The sequence below is a fragment of the Hemicordylus capensis genome, chromosome 2 (assembly GCF_027244095.1).
Source record: "Hemicordylus capensis ecotype Gifberg chromosome 2, rHemCap1.1.pri, whole genome shotgun sequence".
Lineage (NCBI taxonomy): Eukaryota > Metazoa > Chordata > Lepidosauria > Squamata > Cordylidae > Hemicordylus > Hemicordylus capensis.
In genome coordinates this window covers 175,151,011-175,165,901 of record NC_069658.1, presented here as the reverse complement: position 1 = coordinate 175,165,901, position 14,891 = coordinate 175,151,011, and the positions used below count along the sequence as shown (strand labels likewise).

At 47.7% G+C, this 14,891-nt stretch overlaps 1 protein-coding gene and 1 long non-coding RNA gene across 26 annotated transcripts in view; one reads left to right on the top strand and one right to left on the bottom strand.

Annotated features, from left to right (window-relative positions):
• Positions 1-14,891, top strand: part of NFIX (nuclear factor I X) — a 316,788-nt gene that overhangs the window by 235,162 nt on the left and 66,735 nt on the right. The gene's annotated exons all lie outside the window — the stretch shown is intronic.
• LOC128347422 (uncharacterized) lies at positions 2,263-6,907 on the bottom strand. Of its 2 annotated transcripts, none has more exons than XR_008317562.1 (3): positions 6,837-6,907; positions 4,770-4,951; positions 2,263-2,754 (listed from the first exon to the last, which is right to left on the bottom strand). It is a non-coding gene; the product is annotated as an uncharacterized LOC128347422 (long non-coding RNA). The 2 variants fall into 2 exon arrangements; XR_008317563.1 differs by lacking the exon at positions 6,837-6,907 and adding an exon at positions 6,035-6,063.

Genomic DNA, 14,891 nt, shown 5'->3' with positions numbered 1-14,891 from the left:
CAGGGCCTGGAGCAGGACTTCCAAAGGTTGTAATTGAGTGCCCACACCTCCCTAGCCTTGTCCAGTTTGAATCCTGCCCCTACCAGGTATCTAATGCTCCATGTCCTTCCCTCCCTTTGTGCACCACCGGTCACAATATGAATTGCCAAACTGTAACAAATTCTTTGGAAAAGTGTGTATTCTCATCACGGAATGTTGGTTTCTTTAGCGCAGAAATATACCCAGCCCTCCTTTCCCTTTTTTACACCCTCCCTTTCCTCCCTTCGAACCTCAGCTTCTTATCCCTGCCTCTTTGTCTTTGTCTGTGACCCACTGCCATTTCTTCCTTACCAGAGGCTGCCATCCTCTGGCCCAGACAAGCACTGGATCCAGTCTGCGTTGGGGACCAGGAGCTGTCCCTCTTGCCTGACTGGAGCAGGAAATGGTGCCAGCATTGTGTGGAGAGCATGCACACCCCTCCACCTCCTTCCTGTGCCCTTGCCAATCAGAGGCCTCCAAATCATCACTGCCACAACCAGAAAAGTTAGGCCGGTGGCTACAAGCTTTTGAAGAGCAGGCCTTGCTATCTTTTCTTGCTTTTTATGTGCCTTGAGAAAGACGGGGAGAAGGATTCCACAGCAAAAGAGGAGGAGGGTTTTCCTTCCTTTCTCCCATGAGCAGAGGGTCTCTTTCATCCAGGCAAAACCTGAGAGCTTGCTGGAAGGAAGAGTTGGGCATGGAACAGGGTAGGGGGTAGCACAGAACAGGAATTTCAGTAGGAAGGTTTCCTGACTTTATAGGATCAGAATCCAAATCAAGAAACAAAATGCTGCAAGTAATAGCAACAATATTGCTTCCCTGCCAGTGTTCCCTCTAAGAGAGATTCCCAGATGTTGTTGACTACAACTCCCATAATCCCCAAGCAATAACCACTGCAACTGGGGATTCTGGGAGTTGTAGTCAACAACATCTGGAAATCTCTCTTAGAGGGAACAGTGTTCACTGCCCCCTCCCCTTGGTTAGAGATGTGATCAACCCTGAGCTTAATTACTGTATCCACCCCACAGTGAGCAATACTAATCAGACTCTCATCTCTCTGTTTTCTGCTGGGTCAGGTTTCATCGCAAGGCTGGTTGCTACACTGTCACACACAGGTCCAGTGTTGGTAGTCAGCATATTTGGACAGTTGCTGAGTCATAGGGACTAGCAAGGGGCCCACTGCTGGCCAAAGACACTACCCCAATGCCCAGCGAAGCCATCTTTGTTCAGCTGTATATTCATTGTAAATGATACACACTAGGCTACAAGGCCTTTCAGTAACAGGGGAGCTCTCCATTGCTGCCATGGTAGCTAGGGCCCCAATAGGGACCCCTAGGGAACAGGAGGTAGGGCATGAAGGTGATGGCCTCTTTACATGAATGCTCGCTATTGTCTACACCTCTGAAGCCCCCCTAGCCAATTGCTTTCAGTGGCCATGTCATCAGCCCAGCCAAATCACCAGCTCAACCCAGCCCCAAACCATATCAGTGCTACAGCTGGGAGAGAGGAGGGGAGAACTGTGAGCCCCAGCCCAGCGCATCTGTCCAGCCCTGCAGCAGCAGCAGCGATTCCCTTGCTTGCCTGCTGCCCCACCGGGAGGAGTGCAGTGACAGACGTGTGTGTGTGTGCGCGCGCAAATGAGAGAGTGCATTGAGAGGGTCAGAGGCTACTGCAGAACTTGTCCAGGGCCTATAAAGCCTGGTAACACAGAATTTTCTTGCTTTAATTCCAGGACACACATTTCAGCTCATACGGATTGCCTGGCCTCTGAATTGGCCTGATCTGGCATCGGTGAAAGGGGTGTCATGGATGAGCAAGGAAGGGAAGAATTTAACTCAGCCCCTGGGAATTGGGATTATCTCCTTGGCAACCCTGAGTTTGGGGGTGACAGATACACCAGAGGGAGCCCTGGAGGTTTTCTAGGGTGTCATACCTTTACTCAGAAAAAAGAGGAAGAAGAATTGATTAGAATGCCTTCAGAGTAGAGTGCAACAGCAGACACAATCCAAGACCAGAGGAAGGGAGTGGAAGAAACAGGTTCAGGGGGAAGATAACAACAGTGCCAAATTGTCCCTCAATGCCAAATGCTGTGTTACACTGGCTGCAATTGCAGGATTGCTCCATAGCAGGATTGCTCCACTATTGATAAGACTTGGCTTGCTTGCCATTGTGGGACATTGGCCCTTGGGTTCATGCTCATTATGGTGGTGGTGCTGATCCCAGACTTTGGTTTGTTATTGTGGAGTAGCCACAATATGCCCTGGGTGGTGTGTGCAGGTCTCCAGTATGTCCTGGGCAGTGTGTGCAGGTTTATTATTGTGGGGTTTCAGAATTACCAGGCTGTGTACTCAGGACCTTGAAGATGGTGCTTGCTTGCTTGTTTGAGTCCAACTTTTATTGAACATCAACAGGCTGTGCTCCTAGGCGGTAGATACAGAAGACAGAAGCAACATGGCCCAAATGGTTCTAGAAGGTTCATAATTCAAGTAAAATGGAAAGAGCCAAGAAGGAATATAGTGTTGGAATTTTAAGCATGGCAGGAAGAGAAGGTAAACTGCACAGAACAGGTGGGGTTGACTAGTCTTGATGTTGGGGTCACTGAGGCCACTGGGGTACCACTTTTTAAGCCTTCTGTTTAGATTAACCATGATTATTTTGGCGAAATCCTGATTTAGATCCTGCTAGTGTTGGAGAATTCACACTAGTTGGTAGCACCATGTCAATCAAAATTACACTCTGTTTAGAAAGAAAGAAAGAAAAAGAAATTTAGACCTTGTTGTTAGCTTGGTTTTTTAAAAAAATATAGACATTTGTTACTGGGGGGGGGCGAGTGATAGGGCTGTTTAAAATTATTTTTGAAAGAGGGGTGTAACCAGCCGCGAGACCATTTGCCTTTGTTTATAGATGGATTTGCAATAGAGGGAGAAGAAAGAGGGGTAGGAAACTGGACGGATCCCTTAAGTCTCCATGCTGGAGGGGAAGGACTTGGTTTGACTCTGAAGGGGGCTGTCAGGATCCCCAAGCCCAAAGCTGAACACATCAGAGGGCTGGCTGATCTTCCTCTGAGACCTCCACGTTTACCCCTCCTGCTTATAACTGTAAGGGCTGATCAACAGTGGGGCAGTCTGCCTCTCACTATGGTGGGCTCTCCATCACTAGAGGTGGGCTCTCCTTCACCTCATACAGAGGCTGGTCAGCAGACTCCTGCACTTTTCCTGGGATTGGACTAGAGGTCCTCAGAGGTCCTTTCCAATGCTACATCTGTAAACATGGAGGTCACATCTGTTCCCTTTGGCTGTGATTCCCAAAGGCTGCAGTCATAGGTCCCCTCCCTCCAGAGGGAGCAGTCTGTGCTAGGGAGCTTCCTGAGTCAAATGTCAGGAGACTGAGAAGGGATCATCCTCTGTATCAAGGATGAGTTGAGCTGGAGTGGCTTCCAGGAGGGCTACCTGAGGCCAGCTCAGAGGCCCTGGTGTGTGGAATGAAGGTGTTTTTCATTTGGGGAATGGGTCCATCCCAGTGTGTAGGCACAAGCAAGAGCCAGTGTGATTGACATACCAGACTGCTTGTGTGTATGTGGTGGGACATATCCCCATCCCACAAGCACAACTCCTTCCTGTGCCACTGGTTACCAGAGAGAAAACCGTATCAGAGACTACACTGGTGCCTTCCTCTGGCAGGGGCAGAGGAGACCTGGGAGGTGTGCATAAGGTGGATCTCAGGGGGAGAAGAGGCAGGGCTCTACCTTCAGAAAGGCAAATATAGCCCTTCCGCTGTTGGACAGGAAACTGCAAGTCACAACACAGGACACCAGTATGAGGCAGTCCTGCTTCAAAACAAACTGCAGAAATGGGTAGGGGCATTGTGGTGTCGTGGACTTGGATAAGAGAAACCCAAGTTCAGATCCTCAGCCAGCCACAAAGTTCCTCTTGGGCCAGTCACCATACCACAGTCTAACTGACTTTGCACAAGGTTGTAAGGTCCTTGGAGGGAAGGTAGAATAAAAATGAAATAGATTGTGTGGGTGGCCAAAGGCTAAATTGTGTGAGTGACTGAATGAAGGGGATTGCTAGGTGTATTCAGTGTATGTGAGGCTGGCTGGATGGCTGGACAGATCACTATGCAGATGCTGATACATGGCTTGGTCTGCACATTGAAGAGTAGATCTCACAGCTGACAAGCAAGACAATATGCCTCAGAGAGGTCACTTGGGAGGATGCAGGACAGAGGACCTCCTGAGGAGAGGTGCTATGTGTGACCCCCTCCCCTGTCTATCATCCCATCACACTTCCTGGGCAAGAAACACTCTCTGTGCTGACCCTTGCAGGAGGAGGTGGACCAACAGGAGAATGATGTTTGGGAGTGAGGGACCCCTGCCCTTGTAGCATGGAAGAGTAGAGGCAGCTGAGCTTACTAGACAGTGACAGGGAGGACTTCAGGCGGGTTGTGGGGCCTGGCCTGGCCTGACGCAGCCCATCTGCTGCATTGTCATTCAAACCCTTTGTGTGGGTTTTGGTGGGAGAGGGGGGCAGGGAGGGGCTAGCAGCCAGTCAGAGCAGCTGGGCTGCCTTCAGGTTTGCCTCCCATCCGTGACCTTTACAGTGCAGGGCAGGGTGAGGATGGGGAAATGGACACGCTGAGGCTGTGCTCTCCCAACCCACACCTCATTCAGTGGCTGCTTGTGAGCACCTCCTTGGCCAATAAAGTAGTGCAGAGCAGCAAACTTGCAAGAAGCTGCCCAGGCAGAATACCTTCACAGAGTATCTTGAGCCGGCTTCACTCTGCCTTCATTACTTGACTGACCTATGCCCTGTCCTGCTGCAGCCAATCCAGAAGCTGGACATCTCTGGACATATTGGGATATGTTTTCAAAGTAGTGTTTCAACAGGTAAAGAACAGCAACATGATGTGTGGATATTAGCAGGTGATCACGCTGTAAAGAGGGTTAAGGCAGAGGATTAAGTCAGGTGGAGCTTTTCTCAGGTCAGTTGGCAACTCTTTACAATCCTATTTGCCTATATTTTTAGAACAGACAAAGTGAGGTGATCAGGATGGGGTCACCAGGATATGTGTGAGGTCTTTGGTTACCAGATCAGTTAAAAAAACCACTACCCTCACAATGGTCCCAATCCTGGGGGTGGGTTTTAATCCATCTGCTATTAATTAAAGGAAACGCCGTTAATCAGGTCTAATAACTCTTTAAACCTGTAGTTTGGCCCTCCTCAATATTCCATCATATAGATTGGAGAAAGGCTCGTCCACAAGGGTCATATGATGTCTTTGTTGGGAAAGGATGCACAGAGGCCGTGGGGCTGTTAGGCAGGTATGGCAGCAGCAAATTCAGGGAACAAACAGGGTACTTAAAAGTTACCATTCTCTCACGTGAACCTGCCTCAAAGGCTCTGTTTCAAGTGCTTCTGCTGTCTGAAGTGAGCAATGATTGGAAGCAAGGCCTTTTCGGTTGTGGCACCCCATCTGTGGAATTCCCTTCCCAAGACAATGGGAGGTGTAATCTTTATATTTATTTAAGCAACAGGTGATTTTTATTTGACTAGGATTTTTAAATTATTATTTTAACTTTCAACTGTTTGCTCTGTTTTGATGTGTCTGTATTTAAATTTTATTATTATTATTATTATTATTATTATTACATTTATATCCCGCTCTTCCTCCAAGGAGCCCAGAGCGGTGTACTACATACTTGAGTTTCTCTTTCACAACAACCCTGTGAAGTAGGTTAGGCTGAGAGAGAAGTGACTGGCCCAGAGTCACCCAGCTAGTTTCATGGCTGAATGGGGATTTGAACTCGGGTCTCCCCGGTCCTAGTCCAGCACTCTAACCACTATACCACGCTGGCTCTCTTAAATTTTAGATTTATATTGGTTAAGTTTTTGTTTGGGTATATTATATGTAAACCATCTTGTGAGGTTTTAAATTTGAAGGATAGAGTACTAAAAATAGAGTCCAGTGTTATCGCGAGTATGGATAAATAGAGCAAAAGAGTGGTATTGCCCACCTTGAGTGCTTCTTCCCAGCTTCACCATCAGGTTCCATCCCTCCCACCCACCCCCAACTGAAGCTATCATTTATGTCTTCCTATCTTTGAAGCTGAACTTCTGTGATGCTCTTTGAATGGGACTGCTCTTGATGCCAATTCAAACACATAAGCAAGTGTGGGATGTCGCTATTTGACAGGGGTCACTAGGGCAGGGCTGCACAACTTTGGTGCCCCTGCAGATATTGGACTACAACTCCCCACCATCCCTTACGACTGGCCACTATAGCTGAGGATGATGGGAGTTTCCCCCTCCCAAAATCCCCCCACCGCAGGCCTCCCCCACCCCCCAGTCTTCTTTGGGCCGTTTAGGCTCTCCCTGCTTGCAGCGGCCATTTTGAAGGCTGCCGTGCATACACACAGGCTATTTGAGTGCCCAGGTCATGACAAAAAAATTTTAAATGATAGATAGATAGATAGTAATCTGAGATTACTGTTAGAACCCTGAACCAGCTCAAATCCAAACCAAGCTTGGCTCTAATTCAGGGGTGACAAAACCAAACATGCCCTGTCCAGTTCGAGTCCAGTCTCGAACTGAACCGGGCAAACCGATTTTGTGTACATCTTTACTGCTGGAGTGTCTTCAAAATGGCCACTGCAAGCAGGGGGAAAGCCTAAACGGCCCAAATAAGACCGGGGCAGGGGGAGGCCTGTGGGGGGAAGGGGAAACTTCAGAGACATACACACACACCACAGCAGCACCCTCCCCCCAGATGCCACCAGACTCGGTGGTAAGTTTGGAAACTTTTTTTTTTTTTTAAACCTGTTAGAACTCCGAACCGGCTCTAGGTTCAGCTCGAGGTTCGCACATCCCTATCCAGCAGGTGTCCCTGCTGCACTTTTCAGCTCAGCAGGGATCAGGTGACCTGAGGTGTCAATGGACCATACATCACAGCTGACTCTGGCCTGGTTGCTTAATCTAAACAATTTGTTGCTCTGAACAAGTAGAGCCGCTTGCTGTCTATGCACCCTTAGCCCCACACACCCAGGATTGATTCTACCTGAGGGAGCGGCTCCTCTGCCCATAGGAGTTCAGTCAAGATCAGTGAGATTTAAATTGTCAGTTAAGATCATTTGGGGAGGCGCTGGTCCTTATTTCCTTTTTCAGAGAAGTTAGATCTAGTAACGTTAAGATCACCGCCTTTTTGGTCATTGCTCCTATTTGTGGAATTCCCTCCCCAGGGATTTCTGAAGATGTCAAGACCTATTCAAAAGTAGGAAGAGAGTAACCCTTTTGCCACAGGTTGCTTTTCCAGTCAAAATCACCCAGAGCCATTTTTGGAAGGGCGGTATATAGATCCGATCCAATCAACCAACCAACCAATCAATCAATAAAATCACCCTCCCCATGCTGCTTTCCCGTACACGGGGCAAAAGATTGATGCCCATTGTATCTACCAGCTTTAGAATGTGTAATTACAGGTTCTGTGGCTGGTCTCTGCCTGTGGTTATGTCCTCCTTCTGGCAACTCACCAAGGGGTTTTTGTGATTTTAACATATTGCTGTTTGCTTCAGTTCTTTGGGATTGGTTTGGTAGAGATCAAGGAATTAAGACGCCTCAAAATAGAAAAGATGGGCAAAGTCCAAACTTGACTCAGGAATCTGCAGAGGGAGCAGATCCCCCTTCAAGTAATTCAACCCAATCTTACGTGGTTTGTATCCCATCCTTCCTTTAAACAGGATGACTCACATGGAGTTTCCTCTCTATTTTTAAAATCATCATTCTGTGAGAGAGATTTTGCAGACAGAGAGGGCTATTTTCTTGTCTTCCAGGGCAGCTAATTTAGTGGTAGGCTCTGAGTTGTCAGGTCTTGCTTTGCACACAGAAGGCCCAGGTTCAGTCCAGCATCTTCAGTCTCTGTAGCCTCTCATGCTCAGGGGAGGGGGATTTTTGGTCCCCCCCCCAATGCAGTGCTCATTCATGCCAATCAGAGAATAAGCTTTCTGTGGATTCGGGATGAATGTTCTTAGGGCAGGTATTTTAATGTGGGAATAGTTCTTCCCTTTCTCTGGATCAAGGAGTTCAGGTTCTCCATTATTTGTGCTGGGAGAGAGGACTATTCACGCTCTGGCTATGCTAGGCAATTTGGCCCCGGGATTGGAGACGAGGCTTGGTTTGTGTCCGCTGTGAGCTACAAAATGGAAAGATCTTCTCTTCTCTTCTTTCTTCCTGCCATGGCCTTAATCCATTCGCTGGTCCAGGAGCCGTCACCTCAAAGTGTTCTGCTTTCAGGAGTCTGCATGGTTCTGGGAATCAGAGTGCCGTTGCAACAGATTTGCTGATCCAAATATATCAAGACGTACAATTGTACACAGAACACTTGTTGAGCATATGATGTGAATTCATACTGTGTGCTTATAAACAAGGACACAACCTTTCTATATTAGTATATGCTACAGTCTTCTTTGGGGGGGGGGCGTGACACCTTTGGCCGTTGTCTGCTGAGCTGTCCTCCTGTCACAGAGGGGCTGAGCAGCTGCCAGAGGGTCTCTGGCTACTACTAGCGGAACCATTCCGATGCAGTTTTAATGAAAATCAAGGATGTTGAGATTTGAGAGGGAAAGAAGAAGCAGAGCAATTTGGGAGGTAGGTGAGAAATTGAAAAGGTTTGAGGGAGGCTGATTGGTGGTAGTGGCCGTGAGTGTCACTTTTCTTGTATTTTACAGTTTGCACCATGCCTCTGCAAGCAACGGTAGATAACACCAGAGCTGGAAGCCCTGCTAATGCTCTTCTCAGTGGCCACCTTTATCAAGCCACTGTTTTTCCTCCGGATGCCCCTGGAATTATGCTACAAAGTGTAGGAATGTCAGGAAGAGTTCCAACACTTCTTGTGCTGCTGATGCTGCCACCCAGAGAGGCATGGCATTAAGTAGTTTTTGGTTGGTTTGTTTTTTAGGATACCCACCACCAGTGTTCCCTGTAAGATGGATTGCCAGATGTTCTTGACCACAACTCCCATAATTCCCAGACCAAGGCCATTACAGCTTGGGAGGCTGGGAGTTGTATTCAGCAACATCAGGGAATCCCTCTTACAGAGAACACTGCCCACCACCACCATTAGCATCAGTGAGCTGTCATCAGATAATGTTAAGTATTTTGCTCCCCCACTTTCCAAACTGCTAGCAGTGCTCCCGCCTCCCCCCCTCATGTGAATCAGCACTCATCATGACATGCTGAGGTATTCACACAATCAAAAACTTTATTCTACCCAGGTTTGGGAGTTGTGTGTGCTCCCAGTTTCCGGTTGTGTGGAAGCAAAGTAGGAGAAAAACCTGGATAGTGTTTTGTCCTACCTTGCTTTCACACAACCAAAAACTGGGAGTACACACAGCTCCCAAACCTGGGTAGAACACAGTTTTTGATTGTGTGAATGACCTCGGTGCCATTCCAAGAGGACTTTTGGGAGGAAATTGCAGTTGCCAGTGGAGTGAGAAATTTCTCAGGCTGCCCTGAATAATTGCTGAAATTGGCCACAATATTTGCCATTTTAAAATTTCAGCTCTGATGCTAGAGAGAGGCAGGGTAGCCTAAAGGTTCTGAGAAAGGGTCTAAAAACCAGCAGTCAGGGAAGCAGAAGGGGTGGAAGAAGCAGTGATCCAAAAAAATGAAGAAAGAGGAGAGGATTGGAGACTTAGCCCACTCTCCCTGCAGACAATCAAACATGCAGCCCTGGGCAGCTGGTTGGGTGGTCAACCCACACGACCGCCAGCTCCTTTACAGAGCTGGTGGGGGCTGTGGGGAACAGGGGCTGCCTGGCCCCCAGAAGTCAAATTCAGGGGGGCCATAACAGGAGGCTGCGTAGCCCCCAATACAAATTCTGCGTGGCCCCGATACCGGGAGGCTGCTTGTAGCCTCCCGTTCAAGGGTCTACTCATGTATCACTACATACCGCGGCAGCACACAAGCAGGAAGACAAGGTTAACGGAGCACCCATTCAGTTAACCTCGTATAAGGGGAGGGTGTTTTAGGCGGGCTAGCCGACTTGGGAGCACTGGGCACACCCACGAGCCCAGTGGTTCCCACAATCACTGGAAAGCGGGCTAAGCTCCCTTAGCACGCTTTCCAGTGATCGTGGGAATAGCCTCATTGTTAGGAGCTATTAAAGTAAGGGAGGTCAAAATTCATGTTGATTTGAAATAATCTGCTAAATCTTTGACTGTAGGCCTCTAGCATTTCTGCATGGTGCACATTGTCACGATTTCTGTTCATTTGTTTGTATGTGTGCACACAAATTCGTGTATCTGTGCACTCTTTCAACATGGCCTTTGGAGGAATTCACACTTGATTTGCAGTGCTATTAAACACAATTTAGGTGTGTCACCTGTTTCCCTTGAGCTTTGTATGGTAAAAGTAAAGGCACAGTGTGCTGCTGAGTCGGTGTCGACTCCTGGCAACCACAGAGCCCTGTGGTTGTCTTTGGTAGAATACAGGAAGGGTTTACCATTGCCTCCTCCCACGCAGTATGAGATGATGCCTTACAGCATCTTCCTATATCGCTGCTGCCCAATATAGGTGTTTCTGGGAAACATACCAGCAGGGATTTGAACCAGCAACCTCTGGCTTGCTAGTCAAGCCATTTCCCCGCTGCACCATTAGGTGGTAGTGAATTATTATTATCCTTGCTAACAAAGTACTCATGATGAGTTCAGAGTCTTTAATGATACAGAGCTTTTAAAACTAATTAAAACAATCCCAAACAAAAGCAATAGCAATAGAAGATTTTGTTTCCCCTTTTTCATGGCCTCTGTGGAGTCTCACATATAGGAATTACGCAGGGCAGGCCTAACCCGAGCACTTCAAGATCTAACTTTCCAAAAAGATAAGAGTTCACAAATGAGACTCCCCCAAAGACCTTGGTACCAAGTAGTTTCATATGGGAGATATCTCTACAAACACAATGCATCCAGTCATTGTCAGTAGCTAGGTCATCATAGCTATAGAACCGTTAAGTTCAGTCACATGACCAAAAGGGGATGCGCTAGTAGGAGAGCAGGAGCCTACTTACCTTCCCCCAGCTGACCAGAGCCCGATTAGGGCTCTGCTGCCTGCCACACCCACACGAGTGGCACGACAACAAGACAAGCGGCAATCGGTGGGGGAGGAAGTTGGGGCTGCCAGATATCCCACAATGCACCACACAAGGAGCGCAGTGCATTGGGGAAGCTCTGCAGTGCCTGGCTGCTCCTTTATTCAGGCTCTATGGTGAAGAGAGCCAGCGTGGCGTAGTGGTTAGAGTGCTGGACTAGGACCGGGGAGACCCGAGTTCAAATCCCCATTCTGCCATGAAACTAGCTGGGTGACTCTGGGCCAGTCACTTCTCTCTCTGCCTAACCTACTTCACAGGGTTGTTGTGAGGAGAAACTCAAGTATGTAGTACACTGCTCTGGGCTCCTTGGAGGAAGAGTGGGATATAAATGTGTTAAAAAAAAAAAAAAGATGGCTGCTGGCAGCCCAGGAGCAGTTGCTGGCAGCATGGAGCTCTAGATGACTGGTGAGTGAGGTAGGAGGTATGCGCTTGTCCTCCTACCTCACTTTAAGCCTGGGTTTTAAATTAGAGCTACCCTGGGGAGGAGTGGCGGGATCGGGAGCAATCCCGGGGCTTCACACAATCAGCCCTACCTGGGTAGGACTGAGCTAGCCCTGGTAGAGCTGGTCATGAGAATGGGCTCACTGAATTTTAGAACTGGAAGGGCCCATGGAGATCTTCTATTTCACACCTCTGCTCAGTGCAGGAATCTGCTACCGCACCTTCATACTGGCTCCAAAGCTCAAAGGAAGCCTTTGCAGGGATTGCTCCCTGCGAACTGGCCCACGCTCGGAGGCAAGCAGCAGAATTCTGCACTCACTGTGGCTTTCAGAACTTCTTCAAGGGGCATCCTCACATATCTGAAAGGCAACCAAAGCTTGGGTGATAGTGGCGCTGAGGGAAAGACTCGGCCAACTTATTAGCTCTAGTAGATAGAATCCAAAGGAAAGAGGCTGGGTCCAAGAGCAGGCTCAGATTGCAAGCCTGCTCCTTCAGAGGGAATATGACTCCATCCAGAGAATGTAACATCGCCTCCCTCTTTCACAAGGGCCGCCATCCCTTCTGTCTTGTCAGTATTCAGGTGGAGGTTGCTCCTTGGGCATGGGCATACTGCATCTGATGTCATGTATCCACCCCACCCCCACCCCTTCCTCTACCCCCTGCCCAGGCTCTGGAGCTGGCTGTTTGCCACTCCTCCGTTCTGTCCAACTCACAGAGTGCAGTTTGTTATGAGAGGCAACTGCAGAGAGCTGCAGCTCCAGCAAGCAGGACAGGACATTCCTGCATAGCCCAGAGGGAGCCATAAATCCAGCATTACAAGTATCTGTGAGAGAAAATACACCCATCAAAAACACACCATCAATCTTGGCTTTATGGGTAGCACAGCCCTTCTTGGCAGGACAGGAACCTGCTGTATGCACTGTGCTGGCTCAGATGTGAATGTGTCTATGCACATATGTGTTGTATGTCAATACTGCATGTCTGCAAGGAGGCTATCCATGTATGTTCATTTGAGAGTTACAAATCTGTGCATGGAAATTCTTTAGAAAATAAATAACCACCCTTTTAATGGACGTTTGGGGGAAATGCAGTTGTCCATGGCATCTCTCTTACGTGCAGTGCATTTACCTTACGTTTCATGTTGTTTTTTGAAATGGAGATCTGTTAGAACCAAACTCCATGTGATACAGTAGATCTGTGAATACACTACCTGCATTTTATTTTTCTTCTGGAGGGCTAATCACACCCTCACTGGGCCCCCCACATATCCCTCATCTTAGGGCATCACTGTGTTAGCATTTCCTTGCCTCCTGCAACCAGCCGCAGCCAATGAAACAGAGTGGGGATGGGGGTGGAAATATTAAAGCAATGATGTCATGTCACAGGGTTGTTCAACTAAATGTACCTAGGGAGATGCAGGTTGGTGGTATCCACATGTCTCCTTGTTGCATGTAGTTTGGGCTGTAGCCACTATACTACACTAGTTCTGTCTTTGACAAGTGTTTAATGTTTTGTTATACAACTAGATTATTTCCATCTGTTTTATTTCAAGCATTTCCTAACTGGCAAGTGCAAAACCAGAGAACTGGTTTGGAGAAATGTCTAGATATATTTCATTTATCCAAACTAGATGAAATAGTAGGCTTGTTCACACCATTATTCACATTTAGGTTTAATGGAGGTTACCAACATTAGTGTGATTGTGTGAACCCACGCTAAGATGGGTATCTCGGATTCATCTCAGGCCATAAACCAAATCGGAGTGGGTTCACATTAATCACACTAATGTGGATAACCTACATTAAACCTAGATTCAAATAGTTGTGTGAACCAGGCCAATGATATAAAAACCTCCCTATTAGCTGCTGTTTGTTACATTAGGCAATAATAGATGTACATGTTCTCCCTTGAAGATGATTAAGTGATGAATAAATGAAATCAGAATCAAGGTGGTCACTCTTATGGCCAGTGCATGGCAGTGTGTGGCTGGAGTCCATCTTCAGCATTTGAGGGAATAAAAGGGAGATGACTATTTCTGTGAGTATGACATAAACAGTGTGTCTGTCTGCATTATCCAGTTGAGTTAATCCATTCCAGAAACAGATATTGGTTTCTCTCCTTACTGTTCCACATCCCCATTCTGAAGGTGAACATTGTGATTTTTCAGTTCTACTTAATGGCCAGAAGGAGCAAGCCATCTCTGCACTGGAAAAGGAAGCAGATTTTGTTTGCTTTGTTAAAAAAAAAAAAAAAGTCTCCAATAAATGGTTGCCATGTTGCAACCTGGAATTTCCTCCTTTAGTGTTACATCTACTGTGTTGAGAGACTCAGCAGCCAGGGCTCCCTCTCCCCTCTCTGCTGCAAGGAGCCAGATTCCGTGTGTGCAGTGCACCCGGTGGAAGGCAACCAGGACTCAAGGGGAGATGGTTGAAAGACGCCAAAGCTGTGGAGTTCTGATTCAGCAATAGATTTACAAGTGAAGAGGAAATCTTGAAATTCAACCTAGCTAGCACTTCTATTTTAGGAGACTTAGCTTGCTGCGGCATCTCTCATGCAAAGGGCTAGTAGATGATGGGCTCAAGATCATGTGTCCACAAAACCTAAATTCCAAATACTCCCAAGGTATAGCTATAGAGGACTTCCCCAATCCATTCTGTTGATCGCCATCAGCTCCCTGAGCTGTCTTTTGAGAAAGCAGCTTCTTGGAAAAGAAGAATATATAGAACCATGCTGTCTGCGTACATTACCTTCTTAAGGTAGATGAAGATTTTCTGGGCTGCAACCTGTCAACCCTTCCCTAAAATGGCTGCCACAACTTTGCCATATCTCATGTTGTGAAGGTGTTGAGGAAGGGGCCTTTGCCCCCTCCCCCACTAGTTTGGAGGAGATTTGCCAGGCCTGCAAGGGACAGATAAAGAGTTCAGCAAAGTGTTTCATCTGCTCGGGCAATGGATCTGTCTGTTTGTTCAGCTGCCGCCTTCTGATAAGGGTTTCTTTTGCTAGTTAAAAGCACCTTTGAGGCTTGGAGATCGCAGCCCCCAGGGGTGTGGCGGGGAGAAGACAAGTGAGATGGTTTGGGGGAGTCATGATACATAACACATACACCCCACATTGGCAGACAGGCAAACTAACATGTGTGGAGAAAACTCTCTCCTTCCATTTGGGGCTGAGGGCAAAGTAGAGTTCGAGACTGGTGCAGATCTTTGAACTGCAGCAACACATACAGGTGGAAGGGAGTGACTTATTTCACACTTGAGCAGGAGAGTCAGCTCGGCAGCTCCAAAGATGTC